The sequence below is a fragment of the Microcaecilia unicolor genome, chromosome 5 (assembly GCF_901765095.1).
Source record: "Microcaecilia unicolor chromosome 5, aMicUni1.1, whole genome shotgun sequence".
NCBI lineage: Eukaryota > Metazoa > Chordata > Amphibia > Gymnophiona > Siphonopidae > Microcaecilia > Microcaecilia unicolor.
The window spans coordinates 86512446-86527498 of NC_044035.1; the positions used below are offsets into that span (position 1 = coordinate 86512446).

Genomic DNA, 15053 nt, shown 5'->3' on the forward strand with positions numbered 1-15053 from the left:
GTATGCTAAAGCATTCTGCGTTAGTTTTGCCATCTAATTACCACATGGTAATTCATTTTTTACTTAAAATTTTTTTTGTAGAGGCGTCAGGGTGGAGATTAGGTGTGGATGCACTGATTGGCTAGCGCGTCCACATTACTGCCGAGCTAACTGGTTAGCATGTTGATAACGTGGGAGTCCTTAATGCCACCTAATTAGGAGGTGGTAAGTGCTGCTGTGGTAATTTTTAAAAATTGTTGCACATGAATGATTTGAGAAGAAATAGTAGACTCAACAAATTCACTTGTATTTAATTAACGAGGGAAAAAGGACCTCAGACATCGCAAGACAAACACACCCAACAGGGTTATTTGATCATTGATCATATATTTAGTGACAATTCAATCACTGGTCCAAAACCCCGCCTTTTTTTGAAAAATCAGTAAAATCAATAAATTATTCAAAATCAAGGGCCCTATTTACTAAGCCACGCTATAGGTGCGTTAGCGTATTTAGCCCACACTAAATATTAGTGCACGTAAATGCTATAGACACCCAAAGGAATTTATGGGTGTCTCTAGTGTTTAACACGTGCTAAAAACGCTAGTGCACCTTAGTAAACAGGGCCTCAGATGTGAAAACTTCATACAAAAGTGTGCAATTTTCATTTTTTCATTTTACTGAAAGGTTCATTACCAGCTCCAAGAAGGGTTAATTAAATACAAGTGAACTTGTAGAGTTTACTATTTAGTCTCAAGTGGTTAATTTATATTCAATAGTAGACCATTTTTCTGCCATTTTAAAATTAAGTTCGCACTAATGATAACATTAGTGCATGGCCATTAATGAAACAAATTTAAAAAGTCCATTTCTTAGTGCAGTTTAGTAAAAGGACTCTATCCGCAATTTTGAGCATGGATTGCAAATAGTCAATTAGTTGATAACAATCAATTATTGGCATTAGCAAACACTTAATTGGCAGTAATCAGGAGTTATGCCCTATTCTATAATATGCGTGCCTAAATTTCATAGCGTGCAACTTCAAAGGGGGGTGTGGCCATTGGAGGGGCATGGGCAGGAAAGGGTATTCCCAGAAATTAGGTGCAATATTACAGAATATCTCCATTTGTGCGTCTAACTGCCACCAGCTGGACACAGTCATTTATACCTTATGTTAGGCATGAAATGAACGCTCAGGTCATTCCATGCAGAGTGACTTTTATAGAATATTAACTTAGTGTGGATCATCCTGGGGCCTAACTTTGGGTGCCATTTATTGAATCTAGATTTAAATTTATTATTGTTTATAACCCACCCTTATCCAGAAGAAACATACATAAAATTTACATATATAACAAAAAAGAAAATAAAAAATATTATCAACCTGCAACAGATCCAGGCAAAGCAGCCCCTAAATACATGTGAACTGTAGATCACTGCATTCTTCCCTGCACTGTCTTCTAAAACCAGGTGGATGTATCAGGAGATTAATTATGATAATAATTTTTGGTCGGGGTCATGGAGATAATTTTTCAAACAGTGCGAATTACTTGGGGTCATTTACTAACTGTGCTCTAATACCATTAATAAATTATGGGGATCTTTTACTTAGGCGCGCTGGTGTTTTTAGCGTGCGCTAAAAATAGGCACGCGCTAAACGCTAAAGACTCCCATAGGAATACATTGGCATCTTTAGCATTTAGCACGCACTTAATTTTAGCGCACGCTAAAAACGTCAGTGTGCCTTAGTAAAAGACCCCCTTTATTTGTCGCATCAACGTCCTTGTCCAAAAAGTTGAAATGTCATATGTCTAACCTTCTGTTTTTATAAGGCTTTTAAAGCAACTACTAGAAAGATGATGTCCACTGAATATGAAACACACATCAACTGTGCAAGTTCTTGCCTCAAAACGATTTAACTGGCCGCTGATCGGTTAACCTGCTCGGTTGGGGCTAGCTGCTAATTTTCAGTGGCACTTAACCGGCTAAAATTCACTGTTAGAGCCTAACTCCAAGCTGACTGTGTTGGGGGCATTGTGGGGCAAAGTCAGCACTTGGCTGCTTAAGTGCTGATATTCAGCCCTTAACCCCCAGATTCTATATATCACACCTAGAGATCAGTGCCGAAATCCAGGCAGATTCTATAACAACACACATAAATTAGTTGGCTTAACAAGGTAATCAGCGTTGATAACAGCACTTAACAAGCAATAATGAGCACTAATTGGCAATCTTAGAATCTACATGTATAACTCACTAAGCGTATTTTGTAATGCACTGCGCATAACTTCTAACATGCACACACAAAAAGGGACATGGTTATGGGTGGAGAAATGGGTGATTTTGTGGGTGTTCTGAAATTTACATACGTAGTTATAGAATATAGCCTCTGAGCGTAAATCTACGCACTGGGATTTACGCCATGCTTTTGTTGGTATAAATGGACGTGCATAGTTTTAAGCGCTGGGATATAAACTAAGCATATTTTATATACCACACCTAAATCTAATTGCCGCTTAGACAATACACTTAGGTGAAAATGTTTTCTGCGTGGATTTTTTAGGCGCCATATATAGAATCCCTCTTAAGCAGCCAGGTTTACCACTTAAATGTAATTGCACAAAAGTCTTGCCTCTTTTTATGTGCTAGTCCAAGCCCACTTAAGTGCTGAATATCGACTTAATCGTATAAAATAACCAGATATTCAAAGCCAAAGCTCACCCATGTCCCGGCTTTGAATATCCGTGAATAACTCCATCGGTGGTGAACCAAATGCTCACCATCGCTGGCTGAATATTGGACCCAAAGAATTTAGGAGGTCTTATTTACTTGTTTTACCATTCAAAGCCCATAGCGAAAATAAGTTAGTAAATCAGGGGAAAAATATTTAGGGGCCAATATTTAAATAGCTGAACAGAGCTCAAGAAGAGCTAGGAAAGTTGGAGCTCTTCAGCTTAGAGAATACATATCTGTAGGAAGATATGATAGAGGTCTATAAAACCTTGAATGAAGTAGAATGGGTAAATGTGAATTGATTGTCTACTCTTTCAAAAAGTACAAAGACTAGGAGACACTGCATGAAGTTGCATAGTGGCACATTTAAAACCAATTGGAGAGAACATTCCCTGGGCTAAGTAGTTTGAATTGGCCACTATTGGAAACTGGATGCTGGGCTAGAGGGACCTCTAGTCTGACCCAGTATGACAACCCTTATGATCTTAAGAGTATCTGTGTTGGAGGCGGAGCTTGGCATTGCACAGGGATGGCTGCTTGAGATCGTTGCTGTCTCTCCCTGAGCTAGATATAATCTCTGTCTGAGTATCCTTTGCACACTTACTAACAAAAATCTAATTGTTGTTTTTTACACAATGCACGATTGAACTTTAGAGTTGTTTTGGATTGATAATGAAAATGGTGGTGAATTAGCCATACTCATAACTATATTTTATTTTAACCATGTTGATCCACACACTGAAATTCTTAGTATATAAAGTATTATTAAAATATTAAAACATATGTTAGATAGTGGTATCATTCCCACCTTTGATGGTCCAATTGAATTATTTTTATTGTTTCATTATTTAACGTGTTGCATTTTTTCTGTGTTCTTGAATGTTATTCTTCTTTCTTGGATGTACGCAATAAAGGTAATGTGGATGGGCATAATCGAACGGCGCCGGCCAAATAGATGACCGGCCATCTATTTTGGCGGTGCCGCAAAGAGCTCTCTGGAACCGTATTATCGAAAAAGATGGCCGGCCATCTTTTGTTTCGATAATACGGTTGGGGCCGGCTAAATGCCATAGATCGCCGGGTTTGAGATGGCCGACTTCGTTTTTCAGCGATAATGGAAACTGGAACTGGCCATCTCAAACCCGGTCAAATCCAAGGCATTTAGCCGTGGGAGGGGCCAGCATTCATAGTGCACTGGTACTTCTGGATGTTTAGATCTTGCTGATCAGTTATCCTATGACTTACTTGTTCGGGAGGGCTGTATTTTGTGATACTATTTTGAGAAATGTTCAATAAAGACTTCATACAAATTAAAAAAAGGCCCTGCTGTGCACATTCCCTTGATGGCCGTCTTTCTCCCCAAACGGGGAAATCAAAACTGTTTTTGCTCATAGCTTTTTTAGTAGTAACAGTGGGTTTTGAACCAGCCACCTCTGCAGTACAAGACCACTGCTGTAACCACTTGGCCACAGCTCCACTTACTTAGAAGTCCCTCCCTTTTGATTATGCCCCTTCAGGTCTCTCTCAGCCACTCACAGACAGCTAAACGCGCTGTGATTGGCTGAGCGAGACCTGAAGGGGTATAATCAAAAGGGAGGGACATCCAAGTAAGTGGCGCTGTGACCAAGTAGTAACAGCACTGGTCTTGTAATGCAGCGGTGGCAGGTTCAAATCCCACTGTTACTACTAAAAAAGCTGTGAGCAAAAACAGTTTTAATTTCCCTGTTCGGGGAGAAAGACGGCCATCAAGAGAAAATGCACCTCAGGGACTTTTTTAATTTGTATGAAGTCTTTATTGAACATTTCTCAAAACAGTATCACAAAATACAGCACTCCAGAACAAATAAGTCATAACATAACTGATCAGCAAGATCCTTTTTTTTTACGAGCTGGCCGACTGGCTTCCCCTCCTAGGGAAGGAAATTTGCGTGCAAATGAGCAGCTCATTTGCATGCGATTTCCTTCATGCATGCCCTTCCCCTACCGATTCGCTAAGGGATCGGTAAGGGAAGGACTCTTCCATGCAATTTAGCGCACCTGCCTTTAAATCTGTTCCAGGGACCTGCATACTGCTGTCATGGAGCTGGCTGGCATAGAGGTTGGCAAAAAAAATGTTTTAAAGTTTTTTTGTTTTTTTTTGGGTGGGAAGGGGTTGGTGACCACTGGGGGAGTATGGGGAGGTCATCCCCGATTCCTTCCGGTGGTCATCTGGTCAGTTTGGGCACCTTTTTGAGACTTGGTTGTGAAAATAAATAGACCAAGTAAAACCGGCCAAATGCTCGTCATCGCCGTTTTTCTTTTTTCCATTATCAGCTGAAGCCAGCCATCTCGTAAGCACGCCCATGTCCCGCCTTTGCTACCCTGCCGACATGCCCCCTTGAAGTTTGGCCACCTCTGCGACGGAATGCCGGCGAGTGTGTCCAAATATCGGCTTTCGATTATACCAATTTGGCCGGTTTTAGGAGATGGCCGTCCATCTCCTGATTTGTGTCGGAAGATGGCCAGCGATCTCTTTCGAAAATAAGCCTGATAGGTGCCTATCTGCCTTTATAAAATAGGCATCCAGAATTGTCCTGGTAGTTCACAGTTTCTCATGTACAAATTTACAACAGCTTGGTCTGCTTCTTTTCTATCTCACCGCTCTTTTCAGGTCATCACTCCATCATGTGCCTCAAACACTAGAGAGTTACACTGTGGTGTCCCTCAGGGTTTGATTCTCTCCCCTTTTTGTTCAACCTGTTTTTAAGTCCCCTTGCAACCTTCATCCAGTCCTATGGTATCTCAGCCTATTTTTACGCAGATGACATTCTCCCCATTCACCCAACCTACCTGACCTATTCATCTCCTCCTTCAATTGCCCCTCTCCAAACCTGTTTAGACTCAGTCGCCAAATGGCTGATTGATCACCGTCTGGTTCTCAACCCTGAGAAAACTGTCACCTGTTGGTTTTCTGGTTCTCTAACCCCCCCATCCTCATCCCTAACTCTATTTGGGTTGCAAGTATCCCCAGTCACTAGTTCCGCTATCTTGGGATTATTTGGGATTTCTTTCTCTGCTGTAAGCACCAAATATTGCATCTGTCTAAAGTGTCTTTCTTTCTCTTTCGTCTGCTTTGTGCAGTTTGGCACTTTTTTAGCCATGGTGATTTTCATGCTCTTAACCTCTCTTTCTTCACCTCATGGCTCAACTACTATAATGTTGTTTAGGCAGGTCTACCCCAATCATCTTTAAAATGATTACAAACTCTTCAGAACACTGCAGTCAGACTGTTGTGCCTTGCTTGCCGCTCAGATCACATCACTCCTTTACTAAAACAACATCACTGACTACCTGTAGACTAGTGTATAATCTTTAAGATAGTGACCCTAACCTTCAAGGCACTTCATTTAGGGGCCCTTTTAGTAAGCCGCGTAGGTGTGTACGTGCATCCTATGCACGTCAATTTTGAACTACCGCCTGGCTACCGCGTGGCCTGGGTGGTAATTTTATTTTTTATGCGCATCTGCTATGTGTGCTGGAATATTTTCCGGTGCGTGGTGCTAACCAGGCAGTATTCAGCATTGTATGCACGCTGACGTTTACCGCCCACTTAATGCATGAGACCTTACTGCTAAGTCAATGGGTGGCGGTAAGGTCTCAGGCCCAAAATGAATGCGCACCAATTTTCGTTTTGCCGCACGTCCATTTTCGGCCCCCAAAAAAGGCTTTTTTTGCAGATGCGCTGAAAAATGGACCTGTGTGCGTCCAGTGTCTACACCAGCACAGGCCATTTTTTGGTGCACGTTAGTAAAAGGACCCCTTAGGCTTTCCAGACTACCTTACATCCCTCATCATCCCATATTCACCTGCTCATACTCTCCGCTCTCTAAATGATGATTGCCTTGTCCTCCCCAGTCCCAAGGCTGCCCACTTCGAATCCACTAGGCACAGTGCATTTTTCTTTCTTTTGCCATATGAAACAATCTCCCTCTTCCCCTCTGTAGTGAATCCTCCTTTAAAACCAACGTGAAGGCGTGGCCTGGCTTTTTCAGCAGTCTTTTGGAGGGTTGGAGTCTGCATGAGTTCATCAGCTAGAGATCTTCTCTTAGTCTCACACAAGCTTATCTGTTTGACCTTGTTCTGTGTGATTGCTAAGCTTTACTATTTGCTCTGTGTAAATTATGCCCCTTGGAATGTCTATGTGCAGATCATCTCAAAGTATGTGTACTCTTCTCGGCATGTTTACTACGTTGCATGTATGCCTGTAAGCAGTTTTCCAATAGTTATTTTTCTGCTTGTAAAACATGCTCTAGATATGGTAAATATACTTTAGAATGACCCTATAGAGGTAAATTCTCAAACTGTGCTGAAATTTAGGCGCAGGGATGATGCGTGCTAATCACAGATCTTATAACAGCCATTGTTCATGCAATTTTCATTATAGAATAATAACCTAAGCCTGCATTTATGCACCTAACTTTAAGGGTGAGCACTTATGCTAGCTCAATGGCTGGTGTATATGCTCATGCCTAATTGTAGGCAGTTAGGGGCATGGATGATAGCATTCTAGAACCCATGCATATAACTGCCTGACATGCCCCTCCCAGGTCCACACCCCTTTGAAGTTGTGTGCTCCTGAATTAGAACTTGCAACATATAGAATAGTGACTGAGGTCAGTTACTTATGTAACTGCTAATTGGTGCCAATTATTTATTTGTTGCATTTGTATCCCACACTTTCCCACCTCTTTGCAGGCTCAATGTGGCTTACAATACATCATGAAAAGTGGAATGTATATAAGAGAATATACATTTAGTATTACATAAGGATATTGGGTAGCATGATAGTGATGAAGCATGATAGTAATGTAGCAAGCAAAATTATAAGACAGTTCTGGATATATGTTTGTTGATCTTTGTGGTATACCTTGTTTAAAAGATGGGTCTTCAGTAGTTTGCAAAAGTTAGTTAATTCATAGATCGTTTTCAGGCTGCGCGGCAGTGCGTTCCAGAATTGTATGCTCACGTAGGAAAAGGTTGATACATGCGTTAGTTTGTATTTTAGACCTTTACAGTTGGGGAAGTGAAGATTGGGGAATGTGCGGGATGGTTTTTTAGCATTCCTGGGTGGTAGGTCTATCAGGTTTGACATGTAGGCTGGGGCATCTCCATGAATGATTTTGTGAACTAAGGTACATATTTTGAACGTGATGCGTTCTTTAAGTGGGAGCCAGTGTAGCTTTTCTCGTAGGCGTAACTCCAATTAACAGCCAATTATTGATTTAAGTTACGTTTGCAACTGACCTTATTCTATAACTTGTGCTTGCAAATTTGCATGCTACTTGGACATGTGCAAATTTATAGAATTAAGGAAATAGGACTAAATTCTATAAATGGCACCTAAAAAATTGATATTGGAAAAAAAAGCGCTATGTGTATTCTATAAATGGCACTCAAAGATAGGCACCATTTATAGAATATCGCTTCATGTCAGGAACCACTATTACTTTTAGGCATAGCCATTTGCACCAAGGAAATCCTGGTGTAAATCCCCAAGCCTAAATTAGGTGTGGATCCCTCAAATTCTATAACATGCATAAATAAAAAGAACACCCCTGATCTGCCCATGACCCTCGCATAGCTGTGCCCCCTTTTTGGACCCACACGTAAAATTTAAGCATAGATCCTGTGCCTAAATTAATGCTGTTAAAGTTTAATTAAAGCCAATTAGCACTAGTAATTGCTTGTTAAAATTCCAATTATTGGTGCTAATTGGCTTGTTCAGGGCCGGTCAAACCCGGTAAGCAGGGTAAGCACTGCAGGGGGGCGCATGCCTTCAGGGCCGCCACTTTGCAAGCAATCAAGCTCTGCTGAGTATCTAATCTCTGCTGCTCATCTCAGTCTGGCTCCAAAGCTGTCAGCTCTCTGTCATAAGTACATAAGCACTGCCACGCTGGGAAAAGACCAAAGGTCCATCAAGCCCAGCACTCTGTCTCCGACAGCGGCCAATCCAGGCCCCAAGAACCTGTCAAAAACCCAGAATTTAATAACGATCTGTCCAGACCCCCTTTAAACTCAGTAAGGCCAGTTGCCGTCACTACCTTCTCCGGCAATGAGTTCCAGAGTCTAACCACACGCTGGGTAAAGAAAAACTTTTCCAATTTGTTTTAAACCTACCACATTCTAATTTCATCTTGTGTCCCCTAGTTCTATTATTGTTAGAAAGCGTAAACAAACGCTTCACATCTGTCCGCTCTATCCCACTCATTATTTTGTAGACCTCTATCATATCACCCCTCAGCCGCCTTTTCTCCAGGCTAAAGAGTCCTAGCCGTCTTAACCTCTCCTAATAAGGTAGTCGTCCCATCCCTTTTATCATTTTCGTCACCCTTCTCTGCACCTTCTCTAATTCCTTTATATCTTTTTTGAGATGAGGCGACCAGAACTCAACACAATACTCCAGGTTCGGTCGCACCATGGAGCGATATAACGGCATTATAACATCCTCATGCTTGTTTTCCATCCCTTTTCTAATAATACTCAACATTCTGTTCGCCTTCTTAGCTGCCGCAGCACATTGAGCGGAAGATTTCAACGTTCTATCCACGATGACTCCCAGATCCCTTTCTCAGTCCGTAACTCCTAAAGCGGAACCTTGCATGACATAGCCGTAATTCGGGTTCCTCTTTCCCACGTGCATCACTTTGCACTTGTCAACGTTGAACTTCATCTGCCATTTGGACGCCCAATCCCCCAGTCTCACGAGGTCCTCTTGTAATCTTTCACACTCCTCCCGCGACGAGATGACCCTGGATAACTTTGTGTCATCTGCGAATTTAATTACCTCACTAGTTACTCCCATCTCAAGGTCATTTATAAATATGTTAAAAAGCAGCGGTCCCAGCACAGACCCCTGAGGGACCCCACTAACTACCCTTCTCCATTGAGAATACTGACCATTCAACCCTACTCTCTGCTTCCTGTCTTTTAACCAGCTCTTAATCCATAATAATACACTGCCTACGATCCCATGACTCTTCAGTTTCCTTTGGAGTCTCTCATGAGGCACTTTGTCAAACGCCTTCTAAAAATCTAGATATACAATATCCACCGCAGTGGCGTAGCCAGACTGCCAGTTTTGGATGGGCCTGAACCTAAAGTGGGTGGGCACAAAATGTTCTCTCTACCCCACTTCTCCAGCAAAATGTAGGCACACTAATCAGATGAATTTGTAACACAGGGGTAAAGTGCTGCTTTTCAGTGCATCAGGTTTCAGAAAACAATTTATTTAATAGCCTAACACCCTTTTCAATGAGCTTTCAGAGGCCAAAACCTCCTGCCTCAGATCAGTATAATGCTGTTATGGTATCCTCTCCTGACCTAAGGAAGGAAGTATTGGTCTCTGAAACTTTATTAACACAGGTACCATATTACTTTTCCTAAATTAAAAATAAAATTATTTTCTTTACCTTTGTTGTATGGCCATTTACTTTTTCTCATTGTGTTGCTCCCAGTCTCTAGATTCTGCTTTCCTTCGTCTTTCTCTTGCCAGGGTTTCCTGTCCATTCGTCACCTATGGCTTTTCATCTTTTCCTCACCCTTGATCTCCACATGCCCCTTCCTCTTATTCTCCAGTCTTTCCCTACTCTGTCCTCTCCCTCTTTCCATCCAGCAGCTCCCCTCTTTCTCTCCCCATCCTTCCAGTGTCTCCCCTCTTTCTTTTGCATCCAGCATCTCCTTTTTCTCCCTACCCTTCCATAGGCGCCCAGTATAAGAGGCTTGGGGAGGCTAAGCCTCCCCAGCCAGAAGTGCAGCAAGGGCGGGGCGGGTGCAGCTCGTGAACATCTCCCTCCCGGCTCCCTCCCCCCCCCCTGACTGGTGCGCGACGGTCCCGATCTTTACCCCCCCCGTCCCCCCGACTAGTACGGTGCCGCTCTCCCCCTCCGCTCCTGTCACGTCGTCTTTCAACGAGGCTTCCTGTTCCCGTAGCAGCAGCAGCATCAGCAGCAATGATGTAAGCGCCACTGCTTTCAGCCTGCCCCAGAAGCACTCTGAACAGCTTCCCGCGTAGGAGGGGCGCTGTCCAGAGAAGGCTTCCGGGGCAGGCTGAAAGCAACGGCGCTTACATCATTGCTGCTGCTGCTGCTATGGGAACAGGAAGCCTCGTTGAAAGACGACGTGACAGGAGCGGAGGGGGAGAGCAATACGGTACCACACTAGTCCGGGGGGGGGGGGGGAGTGATGCCAGACAGACCGACCAAAGGGAAAGGGGGGTGGAGAGAGGAGGATGTGAGATGCCACATCTAAGGAGAAGAGGGAGGAAGGAAAGCAATGGCAGGGCATGGGAATGGGAAAAGGGGGTGGAGAAAGGAGTAAGAGTGATGGAAACAAGAAGGGGAGGGAAGAGAAAGGTGGGATGCATGAGAACACTAGAGGAGAGAGAGAGAGAGAAAGTGGAAAAGTGCAGGGGAGAGCCAGAGAGAGATGGGGAGAGAAAGAGGGGACATGGAAGAGAGTAGGGGAAAGCCAGGGACATGGAAAAGAGCATGGGAAAGCCAGAGAGAGATGGGGAGAGAAAGAGGGGCCATGGAAAAGAGCAGGGGAGAGCCAGAGAGAAGATGCTGGATGGAAGAGGGGTACACAGAGAGAGAGAGATTAGTGGAAAGATGGGGGGAGAAAGAGGGGACATGGGCAGGAGAGAGAAGCTGCTGGGGAGAAACTGGGGGAGACCCTAGCTGTCAGACGGAGAAATGCTGAATGAAAGGAGGGAGAAAGAGGGAAAAGCTGGAAGGAGGGGGCAGAAAGAGGGAAGACAATGGACGTAAGGGTAGGGAGGGAAAGAGGAAAGACACTGGAAGGATGGGGATAGAGAGGAAATGCTGAATGGAAAAGGGTCAAGAGAGAGAACTGTTTAGAAGGAAGGAGATATAGAGGGAGACAATGGATGGAAGGAGAGGGAGACAATAGACGGAAGGATTGGGAGAGGGTAATGGGTAGAAGGATGCAGAGAGAAAGAGGGATGACACTGGATGGAAGGGTAGGAGAGAAAGAGGGAAGGTGCTGGACATGGATGGATGGATGGAGGGGAGGGAAGAGAGGAGAAATCTGAACATGGATGGAGTGGAGGGCAGGGAACAGAGGAGAAATGTTGGACAAGGATGGAGGGTAGGAAAGACAAAGGAAGTACATGCACATGAATGGAGGGGAGGGGAGAAATGCTGGATATGGATGGAGGGGAAATTGCTGAATTTAAGGGCTGGATCGGAACACTTTGAAGGCAGATGCTGAAACTGGAGAAAGGATAGGGACAGGGCTACAGATGGTAGACAGGACGCATAAAGACACACAAGGACGCATAAGGACACAGGAGGATGGTGGACATGGTGAGAGAAAAAATATCAAATGGAAAGAAGACACTGGGACCAAAGTGAATAGAAAAACTAAATGATCAGACAACAAAGGTTAAAAAAAAGTATTTTATTCAGAATTTATTAACTGGAATATGTCAGCTTTTGGAAATGTGCATCTGTGATATTTTGCATGTAAGTTTCAATTTTTCTAGTATTGCTGCATGCTGAGTCTGACTTCTTGAGGTAACTTTCCAGTTTTGCCTTCATATCTGTTGTGTTGTGTGTTTTTAATGTGTAATCAAGGTGCAGTATTCTACTAGTGTGTAGTATTTACAGCCCTTTTTGGGTTTTTTTTTTTGTTTCACTAGGTTTTAGAGCCCGGTGTAATTACAGTGCTGCCTTTCCACACATAAGGTTGTAGCTCGTCCTGTCCTTGGAATTAGTGCTGATATGGTTTGCTAAGGTTATGAGTGTGTTTTTGCACAAGTTTGTGTATAGTGTTTTGCAGTGGAGAGATTGTGTATTGGCCTTACTGAGGTGGCAACAAAACATCAGAAAGGGTTTTAGAGCCTAAATCACGACACACTACCTCTTGAAGGATCTACATATAGTCGTTAATAAAAGGAGCTCATTGTGAACACTATCCACCCTAAAAGGGTGTTTTGTGGCTCCACATGAGAATTGTTGTATTATGATCCCTTGTTTCATATTGTTGACGGTCTGCATTTTCCATATGGGTGGTATATTGGTGTATTAGGGTCTGCCTAGTGTTATGCTACAGTAAGGTTCTGAGTGTGTTTTTGCACAAATTTGTGCATAGTGTTTTACAGTTGAGCGATTGTGGTTAGTATATGCTTTGAGCAACCACTTTATTCTTTGACATATGATACATATCTAATATCTAAATTTAATAAAAGGTATTATGACTTTTATTTTTATTTATTTATTTTTTCTGTGTATTATCAGACAATTATGGATTTAAGCTCCACCCCTAACCCCGCCCCTTTTAGCCTCCCCAAACAGTTGGGCCACCGACCGCCTATGTACCCTTCCATCCAGTGTCTTCCCTCTTTCTCTCCTTATCCTTCCACTCATCTACCCTCTCTCCTGATCCTTCCATCTAGTGTCTCTATCTCCCCTCTCCTTCTATCCAGTGTCTATCTCTGTACCCTTTTCTGTTCAGTCTCCTCCCTCTCTCCACATCCTTCTAGTTTCTCTGCTTTTTCTCTGCATCCTTTCATCCATCTCCCCTCTTTCTCTCCCTATTCTCCCATGTCCAGCAGCTCTCTCCCCTCTAGTCCCTTCTTCCTCTTCTTCCCTTGTCCAGCAGCTCTTCAGCCCCTTCCTCCTCTCCCTCCCATGTCCCAGTAGCTCTCTCCCTTCCCTCCAGTCCCTTCTTCCTCTCCCTCCCATGTCCAGTAGCTCTCTCCCTTCCAACCAGCACCTGTCCCTTCCCACTCTCCATTCAGTAACTGTCTCTTCCAAATCTTCCTCCTCCCCTTCTTTCTGACTCTTTCTTTCAGGATCCCATCCAGCCCCTCTCTTCCTCCTTCCAACCAGCACGTGTCCCTTCCCTTTCTCACTCTGACCCTCCCATTCAGCTCCTGTCCCCTCTGCCATCTTCCCCTTTCCTTCCAGCATCTGACCTCTTTCCCTTCCCCTCCCTCTGACACCCCACTGCTGCTAATGCCCCATCTTAAGCGCCTCGCGTCTGCTGCTCTGTCTGCCCTGCTCTGCCTGCAGCTGTAAGCGATTTGCTCGTCGGCCCTTCCTTCACCGTGTCCCCCCCTCGCGGAAATAGGAAGTTACATCAGAGGGTGGGACACGGTGACGGAAGGGCCGATGAGCAAATCGCTTTACAGCTGCAGCAGCGCAGAACAGGGTAGAGAGAGCAGCTAACGCGAGGCGTTTCACTGTCCGATTCTTCTTTTAAGGTTGGGTTCCGGGTGGTCTGCTCCTCGACGGAGCTGTGATGCCGGCGGGGCGGATTGCCCCGCCTTGGTACGACGATGTTGGGGCGGGCCTGGAGGGAAAGTGGGTGGGCCTGGGCCCGTCCAGGCCCACCCGTGGCTACGCCCCTGATCCACCGGCTCCCCTTTGTCCACTTTGTCCCGTCCCCTCCCCCCTCCCAAGCAGAGAAATATCCTCCTTGTGTTTGTCAGAGGACGTCACTGCTCCAACTGAATCTGGCTCTGAAATAACTTGTGGGAGCTCAGCTAACCTCTGTCCTCTGCCCAGAGAGGGCTCAAACAGAGACAGCACAGCAGAGCCTGGACCCTTGTTTTGTCAGAGACTGCTGTTTAGTGCTACACCTGACCCACCCTTTTCCACCCCCACCCCCAACACAGCAACTCACAGGACAGGAGGGCTAGATGCCTGCTTTCAATTCCTAACCATCACCTATCTCTCATTCCCACTTCAGTAACTCCTGTTAGTCTGTCCAACTCAGATTGTAGAATATGTTAGTTTATGCTGATTAAGTCTGTCCTAGCTAGATCCTAAGCTGTGCTCGATGGGAAGGCTATTGTGCTGCATGCAGAGTCTAACTTCTTAGGATTTCAGGCTAATTTTTGAAGAATTTGAAGAGGGGCTATCTCTGTTCTACATGTGTGACTGCAAGGCCAAGTGTCTGAATAGGGATCTGTTTGTTAGATTCTGAAATTTTGATAATGTAACCCGAAGGGTTAAAGAAACGTACCTGGAGTCGCTTGTGGAGGGAGATCCGGCAGCCGCATGTTTTGTTGCGGTGCGCCGATATCGGCACCGGGAGAGAGGAGAAGTGCACTGAGGGAGCGGCGATCAGCTGTTTAGCTGATTGGCGGTTTTGTTGGGCGGCGGCGTCCGGGTTATTTCTGGGATCGGGGCTTCTGCTGGGGGTCGGTGGCAGCGTATGTAGCGGCGATTTCTTTTGAAGAGGCCTGGCGTCACTGGCGGTTTTCGGGCCCAGCAGGGAAGGAGAGGGAGGAGGGAGTTTGCTGATTCGGGAGCGAAGGCGAAGAAGGGGAAGACTGG

General features: G+C 44.6%; 1 protein-coding gene across 4 annotated transcripts in view; it reads left to right on the forward strand.

Moving 5' to 3' along the window:
- LOC115470142 (neutral ceramidase-like) overlaps positions 1-15053 on the forward strand; it is a 160602-nt gene that overhangs the window by 72156 nt on the left and 73393 nt on the right. The gene's annotated exons all lie outside the window — the stretch shown is intronic.